The sequence below is a fragment of the Bubalus bubalis genome, chromosome 11, assembly GCF_019923935.1.
Source record: "Bubalus bubalis isolate 160015118507 breed Murrah chromosome 11, NDDB_SH_1, whole genome shotgun sequence".
Taxonomy (NCBI): Eukaryota; Metazoa; Chordata; class Mammalia; order Artiodactyla; family Bovidae; genus Bubalus; species Bubalus bubalis.
Window position 1 is genome coordinate 54,565,146 of NC_059167.1, and position 18,328 is coordinate 54,583,473.

Here is an 18,328-nt window from a genome sequence, read left to right on the forward strand (position 1 = left end):
TAGAGTAACATTCTTGGCCTCTACTTTCTAGATGCCAGCAGCAATCCCTTCTCCAGCTGTGACAACCAAACCAGTCTCCAGACATTGGCAAATATCCCTTCAGGGATAAAATCCACCCCCTCAGTTGAGAACCCCAGTTGAGAACCACTAATTTAAAGGAACCCTCACCCCTCTCTGAACCTATACAGACAAATCTCTATCACCTTTCCACCCCAAAGGAATCAGAGGTCTATTCTGTGATTCCGTGGAACCAGAGAAGGTCCAAACCTGGGAACAAATAGCACAGAAAAGGGAGGTTGAGGCACCAGACTGGAAGCTAGGGGTTAGGTAGAGTACATGTTCCCTTCTGTTAAAGTTTGGGGTCTCCCTGTATGAGACGATTCAGTAATGAGACCAGGAGAGCTACAGGGAGTTGTTAATTCCATGAAAAAGAAGAATATGAATGAAAATCTAAATGTAATCATAGTCTATTACTTGGTTAAACTCTGATAACATACATACATACATATATATATACACACACATACACATGCACATATATATACACACATTATATATGTATACATACATGATATATAAGGTACACATATACACATTATTTGTCTAATTCAGTGTTCATAATGATATAGAGATCGGACATTACATCTTTCAAAATTGTGATGTAATTAAAATACAGGGATGTGTGGGACAGCTGTATATGTGGATGGGAGTGTGGTGGTTGGTAAACCCTCATCTTCCATGATAAGATGTCAATAGAAACATCATCTTTCAATAAAATTAAAAATTAAAAAAAAAATCAACATATAGAGCATGGTGGTGGTGGTTTAGTTGCTAAGTCATGTCTTAACTCACATGATCCCATGGAATATAGCTCATTACACTCCTCTGTCCATGGCATTTCCCAGGCAAGAATACTGGAGTGGGTTGCTATTTCCTTCTCCAGGAGATCTTCCCGACCCAGGGATAGAACCCCAGTCTCGTGAATTATAGGTGGTCTGCTGCATTATAGGCAGATTCTTTACAGACTGAGCCATATGGCAGGCAGAGTATATAGAACATATATATATTATTTTAAAATATAGAAGGAAACTCAAGGAAAAAGACTAAGAAAAAGTTGAAAGTAGCTGCATCGTAGGAGCAGAATTAAAATGTGGGGCAGAAAGTGCAGGGTACTGATATTTTTAGGATAAATCTTTTAGTACCATTTGCCTTCTTGAACTACATACACACTTACACTGATGCAAATCACTTGTTAAATGAAAGCTATGGAGTTAGCAGTTAGAAGACTTGATGACTGAATAGAGAAGATAGAATATAAAAGGCAAAGCATGATATATTTTTATATCTATGTTACATGAAGAATAGGTAGAACACAGTGGGTCTATCATAACCAAATGAAGACCAATGTAAAATCATAGAATGTATTCTTTTTAAATAAAGGAACATATTCTTTTTTTAATAAATCCCTGGAGAAGGAAATGGCAACCCATTTCAGTATTCTTGCCTGGGAAAACCCATGGACAGAGGAGCCTGGCAGGCTCTAGTCCATGGGGTTGTAACTGACATTTGTTTGGTGGTAGTGGTGGTGTAGCCACTAAGTCATGTCCTACTCTTGCGACCCCATGGACTGTAGCCTGCCAGGCTCCTCTGTCCATGACATTTCCCAGGCAAGAGTACTGGAGTGAGTTGCCATTTCCTTCTCCAGGGGATTTTCTTGGCCCAGGAATTGAACCCCGGTCTCCCACATTGCAGGTGGTGTCCTGCATTACAGATGGACTCTTTATCAGTTGAGCCACACAGCAGGCAGAGCATAGGTATTTTCTAGGCACTGTTGTTGTTGTTTAGTCACTAGGTCAAGTCCAAATCTTTTGCAACCCCTAGACTGTAGCCTGCCAGGCTCCTCTGTCCGTGGGATTGCCCAGGCAAGAATGCTGGAGTGGATTGCCATTTCTTTCTCCAGGGGATCTTCTCAGCCGAGGGATCCAAATCATGTCTCCTGCATTGGCAGACAGATTCTTTACCACTGAGCCACCAGGGAAGCCCTTTCTATACATTACTTTATTTAATTCTCATTAAAATGAAGTGTGTATTATTAGTCTCATTTTACAGGGGAGAAAACTGAGAAATACAACTGGGAACAAGGGGATGCCAGAGTGCATGGTGTGGAGTGAAATGCCCATGTTTAAATCAGGCTTCTGACTCTCAGAAGCTGTTGCAACCTGGGGCACATACCACATCTTCCTGTGCATCTGTGTTCTCTGATGTAAGGTGGAAGAGAGATGAGAATAAGGATTACGACTTCATCTCATAGGAATACTATAAGGAATTTGGGTGAATATATGTAAGGCATTTATAAAAGTACCTAACATATCCTCAGTGCTATTGTCATAAAGGAAGAGAGGCGATCAAGATAGAATGAAAACAGTTAAGAAACATTTTTCTGAAACTCAATTTCCTCATTTTACTTGACTTCTCTGGGCATTTGGAATTACTGACACTTACCCAAGGTCACATAAACTGTTAGTTAGTGAAGCTAGACTTTAGATTCAAGTCTGTCTGTCTTCAAAGCTCAGGCTTTTTCTCTAAAATCCAGTGCCTTTCATTCGCTAATGGGGCCAGTGGTGGAAAGGCCAGCTACACAAGCAGAAAATCTCAACACTAGAAAATGGAGAGAGAGAAATGAGGGAGGGTGGCTAGCGAAGGAGTTAAACAATATGATGGTGAGTCAGATAAAGAAGGAAGTGTGATCTAGGAGGATAAAAATAAGATGGCAGAACATGGAGGAGAGGGTAGAAGAATGTGTTACTGAGACAAGTGAATACCTGAGCAAGTTTGTACAAGTAGGACAGTATGATTGGCAGAAATGAATTTAAGTAGGGATGGTCTCAGGAGAAGCGCTTGAGGAGTCTATGACACAGCTTACTTTAACCCTTGGAATGAAGACACGGAGATCTTGGCTGGACTTTCAAAGTTTTCCATCTTAGGAAGCTTGCATTTTCCCTCTGCCTCATGCACTCTGCTTCCCTGCTATCTATAGTTGCAATCAACACTCTACGTTGTGATTATCTGTCACCTTAACCAGACTGTAAGGTCTTTGAAGGCAGGGACTATGTGTGGCTTATTCAATCACATGTATCCAGTGCTGCTATAGACTGAAGGAAGGAATAAAGGGAAAGAGAAAGGACATGGGTCAATATTTAATAAATTACACTTTAATTCTGTCCATATGCTAGGAGACTCTGCCAGAAGTAATGGAAAAAGTAAATTAGACAATATTTTGCTATAGGACTTAGAATATGCAGGCTGGAAGTATTTTAGTGATCATCCACCCACCCATCATTCATTCAGCTCAGTCTATTAAGTGTTTATAATGTGCACAGTTAGATACTAGTCACTAGGAACATGGACAGGATAAGTTATGACCTTTGCCCCAAAGGAAGATGCTTTTAGTTAGATGGGAGAAAGAGGAGACAGATCAATGCAGTAGCAGGTGATGAAGGATATGGTACCAAGAGGAAAGAGAAAGGAAAATGGAAAGCAACAATCTACTTTTGTAGCTGTTTATTAAACATTTTGTATTTGTTCACTTTGTTCCCAGGAAATAAAAGTTCCACAATGCACTTGAGAATCTAAACCTTCCTAATGAAAGACAGCAAGGTGAAACCCCCAAACATCCTTCCTTCTGGTGGGCTTGTGGAGGGGGGGGGGTCTCAGTTATCAGTCATCCCTAAGGGACTTCTGCCAGCCCCCATCTCTTATCTAATGCAATGGTTTTCAGATTGGGGTTTAAAAAGCACAAATGTGTAGCAAGAGAGAACTGCCACCTTGAATTCTGCCTCCAAATGGGCATCAAAACAAACGATCCCTAAATAACCTATCAACTACGCCCACGATCTTTTTTCTGTTTTGTTTTAGAAATTAAAAATAACATTTTAAACATAAAGATTGCAGAAAGGAAGTATTTTGGTAATTGGAACATTTCTTTAAACAGAGAATCTCTTCTTTAGTGCACACAAGAGGACCATAGGAGCTAGGGAGCTGGAAAGACTTGCTCAAGGCTACAGTGGAGTTAGTGGAAGAGCTGAGGTCAGAACCTGGCAACTCCCAGGCCAGTGTCCCATCATCCACAAGAGTGGTTCCTAAAACATGATAAGCAAACTATAATTCTAGTTTAGGATGTGTCCTAGGACAGTAGGCTTCCAAGAAAAAGCCAGTCTTGCCTTTGGATGTTGCAGCTGGTTATGGTGTAGGTAGAGATGTGGGGAAGACCAAGCTCTTCCAAAAGGAAAACCAGCATAAATAAACCCGATGACAGAAAAGTAGCTTCTAAGGTGGGCCGCAGCAGGTGGGGCTGCTATCCATTAACAGTATTTAGGGGTTTCCTTCGTCATGTCTTCACTCTGATCATGAAAGAAAGGGCTCTTTTGAAATACTGGGCACCCACAATACATAATAATAATAAGAATTGACCTTTACACACCAAATCTTTCATTCATTGTCTTAATCATTTTCCCTTCATCATATTCCTGTGAAGCTGAGGCAGGTGTCATTTCCATTTTAGAAAAGAGACACCATGGCACCGAGAGGTTGACTTGCTCTAGGTCACTGAGCTGGTAAGAGGCGTTGAACTCAAGAACTGTGACAGTAATTCACAGTCTTTTCCATTATGTTCTAATGTGTTACAACATGGAACACTGTCAGACACACACCACTGCCCAGAGATGTGATTGATTCATGTCAGTCTAAAAAAGATGACAAGATCTCTCACTTAATGATAGTAACTATAGTTTATCTGAGGTGCTGAACAGTTGATAAAGAATTTTACACATGCATTATTTTATTTAATATTCATTCTAACCTATGAAGGAGATGTCATTATTCCCATGAGGAGCTGAGGCCTAGGTCAACCAGCTGTGACCAAGATAAGCCAGGACCCAAATTGCATGGGCCTGCCTTCCCTCCTCCACCTCCCCTGGGGCCTGAGTTCTTAGCACAAGATATTCCTCCTTAGCATTTTTCTTGCTCTGATTTCAAAGGTGGGAGGGACATAAATGTATCATCTCTTGCTAAAATTTTGGTGGGGGTTTTGACGTATATGACAAGCTAACTAGACACATTAAAAATTCATATATCTAGAAAAACTTAGATAAATGATAACTTCTTTACTCCAATAATGTATGATAACCATAATAAGCAGTCTTAAAAAGCGGCAGTGATTAATTTTTAAATCTGAAAATGTCAACAAAGAATCATTCCATTATATTCAGAATTATTTAGGGCTATCATGGGAATGAATACCTTGCTGAAACTTGTACACTATTTTGCGGTTTACAGAACTTTCACGTTCATTATCTCATCAGACTTTCACAAGAACAAGGCATGATCAATTTTTATTATGCCCATTTAACAGAAAGGGATATTGACATTGAGAGAGGTTAAAGCTAAATCACAGGCTTCCCATATGGCATATTGATAAAGAACCCACCTGCCAATGGAGGAGATGCAAGAGACACAGGTTCAGTCTCTGGTTGGGGAAGATCTCCTGAGGTGGGAAATGGCAACCCACTCCAATATTCTTGCCTGGGAAATCTCATGGACAAAGGAGCCTGGTGGGCTACTGTCCATGAGGTCACAAAGAGTCGGACACAACTGAGGACCTGAGGACACACACACACAAAGCTAACAAGAGACAGAACTGGAGCTTAATCCAAATCATCTGACTCCAGGGTTATAGCTCTTTCTACAACCCCAGTGGTAGCATCCCGACTGTGTACCCTTAAAAAGTAGACTCAGAAGAAGATTCCAGGTGCAGCCCCCTTTCTGGCACATCCCACTGCCTGACTCTTCCAGGAAACAAAGTTTATGGAACCTCTGGCAACCATCCCCGGGGTTGGATGGTGCCCTCTAGGCAGGGATGTCTACGCTCATTCTGGATAGGCTGCTGATATATTTGGTGGCACACATAGGAGCCTGAGCTTCGGGGCAGGACGTGCTCTCTGCAAAAACACCCACAACAGAGAAGCATTTGAGATGCAGGGAGGTGTTTGGAAATGACTGAAAGAGATATGACGAGTATGAACAGATACAGCTTGGGGAGTGACTCATAAGCAGATAATAATCAAAAGAAACTTAACACTTAAACAAAGAATAGAATCACCCAGAATGGCTGCAAACTTGATGAACATAAATACCGGTGCCTGGCCTAAATTTGGCTCTGAGGACAGTCGGCATACAACATCAAGAGTACTCCTTCTCAGAGCCCAGCTGGCCCTTGCCTCCTAGCCTACCAAACCCAGTGGGACAGAGATAAAATGACAAATCACTGGTCTGGGAACATACTACTGACTACTTAGGGACTTTCCCCCACGCTGTGGCACCTTCTCTACCCTTTCACATAAGAATAGAGAAGGATATCCTGATCTTCTTTACAGAAAGTAGTCTATTCCTGTAGACCCAGATGAGTATCACCTCCTTGGTTAGGCTTTCTCTGACCTCTCTCTCAAGGCAGAATTTAACATTCCTGCTTTGGGTTTTAACTCGTCACACTGTATTGTAATATTTATGTACCCTTATGTTAACCATTGGCCAGAGAATTCATTGAGGCTGAAGTCCAACAAAGTACCCGATCCAAACTAGGGCCCTGAGAGATTTCAGTTGAATGCATATTACAAGTGAAAAGCACTGATAAGGAATTAAAGTTAATTTTCAGTTAATTAGGACATGATGAATGGAACGTAGAGCTTTCCACTGAAATGAAGTTTTCTGGAGAAGTCTATGTTTCTTAAATAGTTATAAATAATCTATCTTAATTTTACCTTCCCTCACTCCTGCTTATCCAGAGAAAATCAGTGAATATCAAGAATCTGTCTTTGCTATCTGAAAGCAGAGAAAGGGGTAACTGATTCTAGCCAATGAAATCACAACAGGTTTCAAAACCAACATAACCCCTCTCCTAGCACTGCTCTCCCTTTGGATGACTTGTTTGCACTGCCCATATTAACCTTTGGAAGCTTTGCCTGTTGGCACTGCTGGATCTCTAAGGTCTGGCACAGTGCCTGGCACAGGGTAGATTTCAGTAGACTTTTGTTTAATAAATACATGAGTAAATTAATCAGTTAAGGACTTTGCAGGAAAGGAAACACATGTGAACCTTCCACCAATAACACCAGCTGCAGGGCTTCACATTATAGAGTGTCTATGGAGATCAGTCACTGAGCTCAACATCTTAAAATACAGGTAGGGTGAGGATTTGTGCCAACATTCTACTGATGAGGAAACTAACGTTCAGAGAGTTAAGTAACTCACTTAGACTTGTATAACTAATTTACAACAGGACCATCTATCATTCACACCAAACTCTGGCTGATCCCAAAGGCAGTACAGAAATGAAGGGGGAAAGCAGTTCTCATTTGAGGAGAGCATGGATAAAGTACAGATGAGAAAGTGTCTGAAGGGTTCAGAAACCAGTTCAGAAACTGGAGAGTAAGCTACCCAGAGAGGAAGAGGCTAGGCAGGGAGCTGAGATGGGACTTACCCAAGAATCCAGGACTGTACACTATACTGAAGCTACACTAACTTCAGGCTTTCCTTTGACATTTCTGAATAAATAGTAGATAACTTATTTTCCAGGCTTTATTTATTTGTTTATTTTGCTAAATACAGAAGTGAGAGAAGATGATTTTGGATGCTTTAAGGTTTCAGTTAGTTGAGCTGCAATTAATCAAATTTCACTGTGATAGAAAATGTCCTAGCTGGATGCATACTTATCATTTACATTTTTTATTTTGAAATAATTATATATTTTCAGAACAGTTGCAAAAATAGCACAGGGAGCTCCCATATACACTTCACCCAGTTTCATAACATTAACATCTTAAATAATTACTGTACAATGATTGAAACTAGGAAATTAGCATTGGCACAGTACATTTAACTAACTCCAGACTTCATGTGGATTTCACCAGTATTTCCTCTGACAGTCTTTGTTCTCTTTCAGAATCCAACCCAGGAACCCAGGTTACATTTAGTTATTACGGCTCCTTAGCCTCCCTTAATCTTGTGAATTCCTCACACCTTTCTTGTCTTTTATGACCTTGACACTTTAAAAAAGTACTGGTCAGTGAGTTTTTAGACTGTCCTGCAATTTGTTGTTTATTTGATGAGCTATCATGATTAGATTGAAGTCATACATTATGGCAAGAGGTGCCAAATCTTGCTATTTTGCTAAGTGTATCAAACTGCACCACACCAGGGGTACACAATGTCAAAGCTGACCTTGACCACTCTGTTGGTCAAGGTCAGCAGAATAATACCTGTTGCCTGCAGAATAATACCACTGTAAAATTACTATTTTCCCCTTTATAATAAATTAAAATCTTGGGTGAGATACTTTTAGACTATACAAATATCCTGTTTCTTCTCAAACTTTTGCCCACTAATTCTAGCATTCATTGGTTGATCTTGCCTCAAACAATTATGAAATCTACATTAGAAGAAATCTAATGTAGATTTAATATTTGGCACTCTTTTTAATAATGATGAATGGGAATTCTTCTGTAAGGAGAAATGTCCCTTCTTCCCCATGTATTTACTTATTTGATTTTTAAATTTATATTAACATAGACTCACAAATAGTTATTTATTGGGCTCTAATCCAATGCTAGCATTATTTTTTATTGTTCAAATTTTACTAACATTATTTTTTATTGTTCAAATTGGCCACTGAGAGCTTCTTGCCTTTTCAGCAAGCCTCCATCCTTCTTACTTGTGGCACCACAGATATTCCTGGTTCATCTTGTGTTCTCCCTGCCCCAGCTTTGGAATCAATCACTTCTCCAAGAAGCCCAGGTTCCTATTTTTTGGAGAATGGTATTTAGAAACCAAAATCTGGGCACTAGATGTGATCATGGTTGTTAGAGTGTCATTTCTTCTAGGTGCTCTCACTAGACAGAAGTAGGAAATATATACATGTTTTTCAACTCAAGTACTAATAACTCAAGTAACTATTATAACTCAAGTAATAATTATTTTTGTATCTATCATTTTGTATATATATTACAAAACCATGAGTTCATACTGATATCTCTGATTCCAACCCAACACCACTGGGCTCATGCTAGTCTTTCACTTTTTCTAAATGGATGCTTTGGAGACAAATTTCTACCTCTTTCTGTATTCAAAAACTGCAGCATATAGCACATCATCAGAATTCAGAAATGCTTGTATGCTTACTGAGCTGAGAAGAAATACTACCTGGGATAGACAAGAATGAAAGCATCCTTTAAATTTTCATTGGCCAGTTTTATGTCATCCATAACTAATACAAAGAGACACCAGCCAGCACCTGTGGCAACTTTAAAGGTTTGCAAAAGTAAAATATTTAACAGCCACTTGAAACTTAAAAGATCCTTTCCTCAGCTTTCTTATGTACCACTTTCCTACAGCATCTTGTGTTCAGGGTCATGCTGTTCAGGGGGAAAGAGAGATTAGGTATCCCTATTTGTTATCAGAGAAGGCCTCTTGTCTGAGGCCAGAAAAAGCAGGACCACTGCAGATCCTTAGGTTATTGTGACCTAATTTAGCTTCCCTGGTTTGTAAAGGGGCTTCCACAGAAGAACTGAAACAGCTTCCCAAGAGCATTTATGGCGGTGCTTTTAGAAGAAGCCAGCCATGTTGGAAAATCATGAGGCACAGAAAAGAGGGAATATGAATGAATACTAAAGTTTTTCAGTGTAATACCTGAGAAAAAGAAGATACCAATAGATTAAATGCCTCGTCGTGGCACAATTTCAACAGGATTATGCAGTAAATAAGAACCTATTATATCCCAATCATACCACAGATATAGAGAAACAGATGATCACGTATTACAAAGTTGAATATATAAAATTCATATGTAAAATATGACCAAATGACACAACAATTTAAATCAAATTTCACTGAACCCTTAACGTGTCATACATTGTGACACATTAATGAGTTTATGATTAGAGGTCTACAGCAAACATCATAAAGCTGGTTCAGCTAAATGATCTTCATGGTTTAGCCCCAAGAGTTCCTGATTCTTCTGAGACAATGCATTTCCACCCCTGCTAACTGTCACAGTTTGAGCAAATCATCTGGATTTTATTTTGTATTAAATTCTGTTAATTTTGAAAGAGAAATAATAACAACACATTCTCCAAGTTTGTTATGAGAATTATACTAGGTGAAGTAGGTATATTCCTAGTAGAAAGAATGTTTAGCTCTCAAACTAGCTATGTCATGGTGGAGGGGACATTCAGTCTGTCTGCATGTCAGTTTAGTCGCCTACAAAATGAGGAAACTAAATTAGATTTGTGCTTTCAAACTTTTACTTAGCTGGAGAACTCCTTCAAATCCAAATGATGTCTATATAGCTCTCCCCAATTAAAAATATGGATCAAAGAAGGATGATGAATTGAACAAGAGTGGCTGGCTTAGCAGCTCTTCCCCTAACATCCCCTCTCACCACACCCATTCTCATGGCACCTCTCAGCATAGTTTAAGGAGTCAGGAAATGGTGCGTAAGCTTTATCTAGCCCCAAAGAATTACAGTATTCCAAGTGTTCATCCCAGGTCTTAGTCCTCTGGGGGACAGAGAATAAATGGTCAGATCTGGTACAAATGGTTATGAGCAGTACATAGTTAAGTGCAAAGTTATGGTATGCAGGCTACAGGTCCCATGGGGGCTGGAGAATAAGAGCAATGAAGACTACGTTGTTGTCCAGAAGCTTCCAAGAAAATATGGACTGTGCAAATAATTTTCTGGAATGAATAGGACTTTGAAGGGTAAGCAGAGTGGATGCTCTCTGGGGGTGGGAAGAAACAGAATAAATCAAGCCCCCAAAGTGGGAATGAATATGGTTGGTCTTGGACAAAAGAGAGTCTGTAGTCCTTTCCAGCAATTTTATGGTCCCCTTGACCACAATCCTTCCAGGTGTTATGCCTTATGAGGCCTTGAATAAACTTTCTTCTCAGGCAGATGCTCTCCTCAGGACTCAGCCTTTTCTCCTTCATGGTGGTGCTATCACCGGACTTGTCTGTATCGCACACTTGGAACCAGACTGAGGTTACATATTGTGAGACTTGAGATTTAAAACTAGCTATGTTGGATCTGGTCACTTAAGAATATGTTACAGGTTAAGAAGTGCACTCCCAGGTGCCACCAAAAAAAAAAAAAAAGATACGCTGAAGGTCTAACTTCCGATACCCGAGAATGTGACTTTATTTGGAAATAGCTCATTGACCTTATTTGGAAGCAGAGTCATTGCAGATGCAATTAGTTAAGATGAGGTCCTACTGGAGAAGGGTGGGCCCTGATTCAACCTGACTCATATTCTTATAAGAAGATGGCCATGTAAAAACAGACACACAGGGAGAGCACCATGGGAAGACAGAGACAGAGATTGGAACTAGGCAGTTGCAAGTCAAAGAAGGCCAAAAGGAAGAGTCAAAGAAAGATTCAGAGGGAGCCTGGCCCCATTGACATCTTGATTTTGGACTTCTAACCTCCAGAACTGTGAGGCAATACATTCTATTGTCTTAAACTACTGAGTTTGCAGTACTTTGCTATCACTGCCATAAGAAATGAATACATAAGGATTTATAGGGATTGTGATTGGCACTGAGAAAGAGGCAGCCCAGAGAGAGCAGGCATACCTGGGTAGAATATGGTTAGAACCAGGTTTCTGAAGGTCAGAGTTCAGGACACATAAGACAGGAGGAGGCTAGAATGAAAAATCTTAGAGGTAAAGTGAGGAGAAACTTGGTAAGTGTGGGGGAAGTAGGGATGCAAGGAAAAAAACAGAAGCAGAAAAACTGTCAGGACACTGTAACAGACTAGATAAGGATGGAGAACAGCAGGAATTACTCAAAAAGACTTAGTTTCTGGGATAAATTGAGAGAAGAGCAGTAACATAAATATACTACCATGTATAAAATAAATAGCTAGTGGGGAGCTTCTGTATAGCACAGGGAGCTCAGCTTGAAGATCTGTGATGACCTAGAGGGGTGGGATGATGGCCTGAGTGAGAAGGAGTCTCAAGAGAGAGGGTATGCATACAGTTGATTCACACGGTTGTACAGCAGAAACTAACACAACATTGTAAAGCAATTACACACCAATTAAAAAAAAAAAAAAAAGACTAGGACTTTCCTGGTGGCCCAGTGGTAAAGAATCCACCTGCCAGTGCAAGGGAAACAGGATCCCTAGTCTGGCAAGATTCTGCAAGCCAAGGGGCAACTAAACCCACATGCCACAACAACTGAAGCCTGCATGCCTAGAGCCTGTGTGCTGCAGCTACTGAAGTCCGTGCTCTGCAACAAGAGAAGCCACCATAATGAGAAGCAGGCACGCTTATCGTTGTGCTGAGAAGTAGTAGAGAAGAGAGTAGTCCCTACTCGCCGCAACTAGAGGAAGCCCTCATGCAGAGCAACAAAGACGCAGTGCAGCCAAAAATAAATAAAAGACTTAGTTTCTTGCTTGGACAGGCTCTGTCTCTATAACCCTGGGTAAATCATTTAGTCTCTGCTCCTCTTGACTTATCCATCAATGGAGCCCAAGATGATGACTTTGGATGACTAAGAAACTGAGAGTGTGAGAGCACTGTAGACGTACGTTTGGTGCAAAATTCTTATCCAGGTTTAACTTTACTCTCTCTTTGACTTGGTTGGACAATATATGATTTAACAAAACAATAATAATAATAATAGGAGACCTAGACTAAATGGATCATTTCATGTTCTGTTTCTGACAGCATTTTTTGTTTTCTTATTTTATAGGATAATGCATCCCTTTCATCTTCTGTCGAAAAGTGGGCACGTCCTGTATCCTGTATTCTGCCCAAAGAGATATTCGTCCTTTTCTTCCCTGTATCCTTTAGATAGTTTAATTTTGCAAAACTTTCTTAGTCCCTAGCACACTTCCTGCCGTGATCCCAATTACACACTTTTCACTCTGTCTACATTGCCAACGGGAATGCAAAATGGGGCCCTTTTCTGCATTAAACACTGAAAAAAATAAACTGACCTAAAAATCCTGGTTTAAAAAAATATGCATTTAGTATTTCCATGTCTTTAGAGGCTTGATAAGGTGTTTTTTTTTTTTTTTTTGTAAGCTATTGGAGGTGGAAAAGAAGGGAGGATGGAAGAAGAGAATGAGCCCATGAAAATTCAGAATTCTGGTGTACATTTCTTAATGTAAAAGCAATTGCCCTGACACCCTGAACAGCATATTGTCAAATAAGATGCAAGATATCCAGACACTTAAACAATTTAATTTTTTTAAAAATAAGTCTGTATCCATAAAAGTCCCACAATAAAGGAGACATTTAGCAGTGACAGTGCTGTTTCTCAAGCACCTTTATGAAGGCTTAAGAAAAGAAAGCAAACTTTAATGTATCAATGAAAACTGTTTACAAGGCAGAAGACTGCACCTGGCATGAGCTTTCTGACACATTTATCACTTCATTCCAAAGCTGGGTGGGAAGGGGCGACCTTCCCCTGACAGCTGATGCCTGGTGAAAAGGATGAAGAAAGTGTCAGACATTTTATACATCTTCTGCAGGCAATTGTAATAGTGAAAATGATCATGATTCTTCTCTCCATCCCCATTCATAAATCTCCGTCAGCACTTGAAGATAACACTGACAATCTATTGTAGTCTTTCAGCATAAGGTACCATTGTGGCAGCTTAACTTGGATCCCAGAAGTGGTACCTGAAATTGGAAGCCTTCCCGATATAGTGTGTACTGATAAGATGCTCAAAAGAAAGAGCAATGGGAAAGAAGCAGAAAGGGATTTGAGGGGGTGAATAGGGGAAGGCTTGTAGCCCTTGCTGTGTGATAGTAAAAAAATCACTTAACACTTCTATAATCTACTTGTCTCTGTCAAATAAAGCTAATCATATTTGCTCTACGTAACTCACAGGAAAAATGTACGATAAAAAGAAAAACAAGATCATGGATGTAAAACCATTTTGAAAAGTTGAAAGCACCATGCAAATATAAGGTATTACTATTCATATTATTATGGTAGGAAAATGTTCAAATGAGAAGGATCCAACTAATTAGCGGTGAAGGTGTACCTTGGAAAAGATAGTATGTGGGTGACATGAGGTTAGGAAAAGCAGCTCACACTTGCATTTGCAAAGCTGAAATTTCACATGAGCTCAGTAACCCACACTGCCAAGTTTAATATGTATATGCTCAATAAATATTTATTGACTAAGTGATTGCTCTTATTATATTGTATAAAAATTGTTTCTTTAAGTGTCTGCCTCACTACAGTAGTTCTTTATGATAAGAATTACATTTACTTAATTTATTGCTGTTTTCCAGTACCAACCACAGTGTCTGTTAAAGGGTTGGCATTCCATAAATCTATATTGAATAAATTAAAAAAACAAATGAACAAAAGAACAAAACAATGGCAAAGGGCTCCATAATTATGGTGAGTCAATTGAATTAACTCGTTACTTAACAACTGAATAATTGAAGCCAAGATGATATGTTAATTAAGAGAATAGAGTATTGACAAATGGATAAGCAGGCAGATTAATGAACTAGGATACAGAGGGTAGAAACAAACCAATGTTTATGCAGTCAAATACATTTTGACAAGGGACCAAAGCAATTCAATGAGAAAAGAAAGTAGTTTCAAAAGTGAATGCCAGAACCATTGCATATTCACAGGAAAAAATGAGCCTCAATTCCTACTTCACACTATACACAAAAATTAATTGACAATGGGTCATAAATATAAACAGAGTTAAAACTATAAAACTTCTAGAAGTAAACAGAGGAGATTATCATCATGACCTTGGGGCTAAGTAAAGATTTCATTGAGAAAACATAGAGAACACTAACCATAAAGGAAAAAAAAGATATATTGGACTCCATCTAAATTAAAAACGTCAGCTCATTAAAAGACATGATTCAGGAAATAAACCAATAAGCCTCAGACTAGGAGCAAATATTCACAACACATATCTGATCTTCCTTCTGACACTCTCCTGTGTCAGTTCTTCCCTCCGCAGACAAGCTTCTTGAAAGAATGCTCACTGCCTACTCTTCACATTGTCCTACAACCCTCTGCATGGGGGTTACACCTTCATCCTGATGTCATTCTTTCTGAGTCACCTTGTGAAGTCCACACAACATCTTTTGTCCTTGTTTCAAGTGTTTTCTCTCTGACATTTGAGAGGAGTAACCAACCCACTTGGGTCTGGTTTCCAAACAACCTTTCTCTCCCTCCTCCTTAATTTTCTGCCTCCTCTGTATTATTCCTCTCAGGTTCCTTTTGGGCTGTTCTTGTCTCTTATAGTCAGTGTTCCTTGGGGCTGTACCCTTGGATCTCCATTCCTGTCTCCTGGTGATCTCATCCTAATTTATGATTAAAATTCCACGTATTCATTACTAAGTGTAACAATCCACTCCCCTCTCCCAAATCACATGATCTCTAAATTCATTAAAAGAGGAGACCACCACCAGGTCATCTTCCAATCCAATCATTCCCCCAAACCTTACATAGATTCTCTGTCCCTAAGTTTTTAAGTTAGCTCCATCCCATCCATTTTCACTATTACTGCTTCAGTCTAGCCTCTTACAACATCTTCCTGTGCTATTATTACAGGAGTTTCCTAAATTTTTCCTTGCTTAGAGTTTGAGGCTTCTTCACTTATGGCCTGTACATAGCTCACTCTAAGAGTGATGTTTCCCAAACTTTAATCTCTTATCACTCCCCTTGAATCCTCTTGTATCAAAACTTTTCCAATGGTTTTGTATTACTTTCAGGATCAAATTCAAACTCTTAAGCTTGATGCACAAAGTTTTCCTCACTTCTTTACCTTCACTAGACCACACACCCTCTTAATTTCTGGCTCTCTTGACAGTTGTCTGAGTAGAACAACCATCTATCTATTCACTTGTTTATTATTTGTGATACTACCATGGTATAGACATCATGTCAAAGAACCTGTGATGTTTCAATTTCTTTTCATATATATATATATATATAATATATATATATATATATATATATATATATATATGTCAGGTATATTATGTATATCATATTCCCTGCCTTTAATGTACTTTGTTCTATCTTGTATATGACTAAATTCAAATCCCTAGAGTTAGTTCAAGATAATCTTTTTTCCAAAGGTTTCCTGACCCTCAAGTCTTCTTTGAATGTTCCTCAAAACCCCTTCCTACAGCACATCAGGCTGGGTTCTCAAATAGCCCTTGCCACAAAGCACTGCAATCCTCTATCTCCTTGGTTGTCTGCATCATCAGTAGACTGAAAAAGGCAAACTCCTTGGAGGCGGTACTTGGCATTTTAACCTACTAGAAGAGCGTGGGTTTGCCTTAGATGTTTGCTGAATGAGGTCAACCTCAGTTTGCATCCCTACTCTCTCACTTATCAGTACAATCATCTTGGGAAAATTACTTAATCTGAGCAAAGTCTCTGAGTCTTGTTGATTATAATTCTTTCTCAAATGATCATATTTTGAGGGGATTAAATGATATGAAGCCTCTAAAACTCCAAGCACTGTCCTGGCCTCTGGTGGATGGTTTACAAATGTTAGTTCTAGCAGTTTAATCATCACTCCCAATGGTGTAAGCCAACTGCAGTGCCCAGAGAAGAGATCATAAAGTGTAAGTTATTACAGAAAGAGGCTATATTCTTAGAAAGGACCCCTCCCACATGGGAGAAAGCTGTAGAAATATTTTGAAAATCATGGCTATACAAATAACCATATATATTAGATGAAGTATAACCAGATCAAATTAGACACAATATAAGATTACGTGACTGCTTGAAAACATTCCTCCAGTTCATCTCAATAGGAAGCTTGTTTCCTTTCAGAAACACTTATTCCTTCACTAAATAAGCATCTTCTCTGTGTGAAGTCCTACGCAAGATGTGATAAACGATACAGGAGTGAACTGGACATGGGCATTGGTTTAGGAGGACAAATACAGGAAAGTTGGTCAAAGAACTTTGGTCTGACTCCTGGCTTTATAATTTACTAGCTATCTGATCCTGGGCAAATCTTTTAATGTTTTTTGAAACTCAATTTCACCAGTTATAAAATGGAGATGATCTTAATAAATGCCTTCCTTAATTTGAATAATAAGTGAGATAATGTAAGAGAGAATCTAATTATAAACAAAGTGTTACAGAAATATAACAATTATTATTTATGCCCCACTCTCGAGAAATTTAGTTGCGTAAGGAAGACAGGACATACCACAAGATGCAGAGAACACAGGCTGCTGGGTGAGGGAGTTCAGAGGAGCAGACACATACCAGTGCCCTTTCTCAAATTTGACTGCTCGTTTGAGAAAAGGCACTTTGTTTTTCGCATCTTCCCCTTGTGTTTTTCTTTGCTCTGTCTCCCTTCCCTCTTTCCTGCCTCACTTTCATGTTTTTCCCTTTGCTCTTATTGTACTGCTGGGGAAGCAAACAAACCTCCAAGCCATGTGGTCTTTCCACCCAAGTCCACTTCTCCATGCTTCCGGATCACAGATCTTTCTGGATCTGACTTCTGAAGTCAGTCACCACAATTGTGGCCAGAAGATAAAGTGTGGGGCTTCATGCTGACAGAGATTCTTGGTAACAGATATCTAAGCCTGTCTGTGTCTGTGACTAGCTCTCTACTCCATTACATTTAACTGTCCTAACACACCTGGGAAAAGTATGAACCAGAAACAACCAGGGAAGACATCCTTAACTCAGCCTTCTGTGAATGTCTTGGGTTTGTGGATATAATAAATATAATTTTTAAAGCCTGGAGTGCTTGATTAATGAAACGGAGCTTCTTTCTTCCATATCTCATTTACAATCTAATTTATGATGTTCCATTTTTTGCTTAATATTTGATTAAGAGATCATATTTTATTATAAAGGGTTGTTTTTTTTCCAATTAATAAGTTCTTATAATAGATTCTCTGCATTCTTTAAGGTAGTTTTGGGTCCCGGGGCCATACTAATTTTCCCATGGTAATGTAGCTCTGATACTACAACAAAAGTAAGTGGGAATGGAGGGTTTGATTTACATTAAATTTTTCATCAGCATAGTTATTTCAGAAATCAAGGTAACCCTGCATTTAAATTTAATAGAACCACATAAATACATTAACTGTAAATTTAGGTATAAGTCCCATTTGTATTTATAAATAGGAAGCCAAATGCTTCAATAGAGAGATGCTACCTCACTTTATCATCTTAACCCATTTCAGTTTGTGGCATGGACACAGTCTAAGAGAGAAGTCCTACATGATCTGTGTAGTTCTATCGGCCCCAG

At 39.2% G+C, this 18,328-nt stretch overlaps 1 long non-coding RNA gene across 1 annotated transcript in view; it reads right to left on the bottom strand.

The window, feature by feature from the left end:
- Positions 1-3,252: 3,252 nt before the first annotated feature.
- The window catches only part of LOC123328069, a 48,813-nt gene continuing 33,737 nt past the window's right edge, over positions 3,253-18,328 (bottom strand). The window contains exon 3 of the long non-coding RNA XR_006542810.1: positions 3,253-4,400. This is a non-coding gene — a long non-coding RNA (uncharacterized LOC123328069). The remainder of the gene's footprint in view (positions 4,401-18,328) is intronic.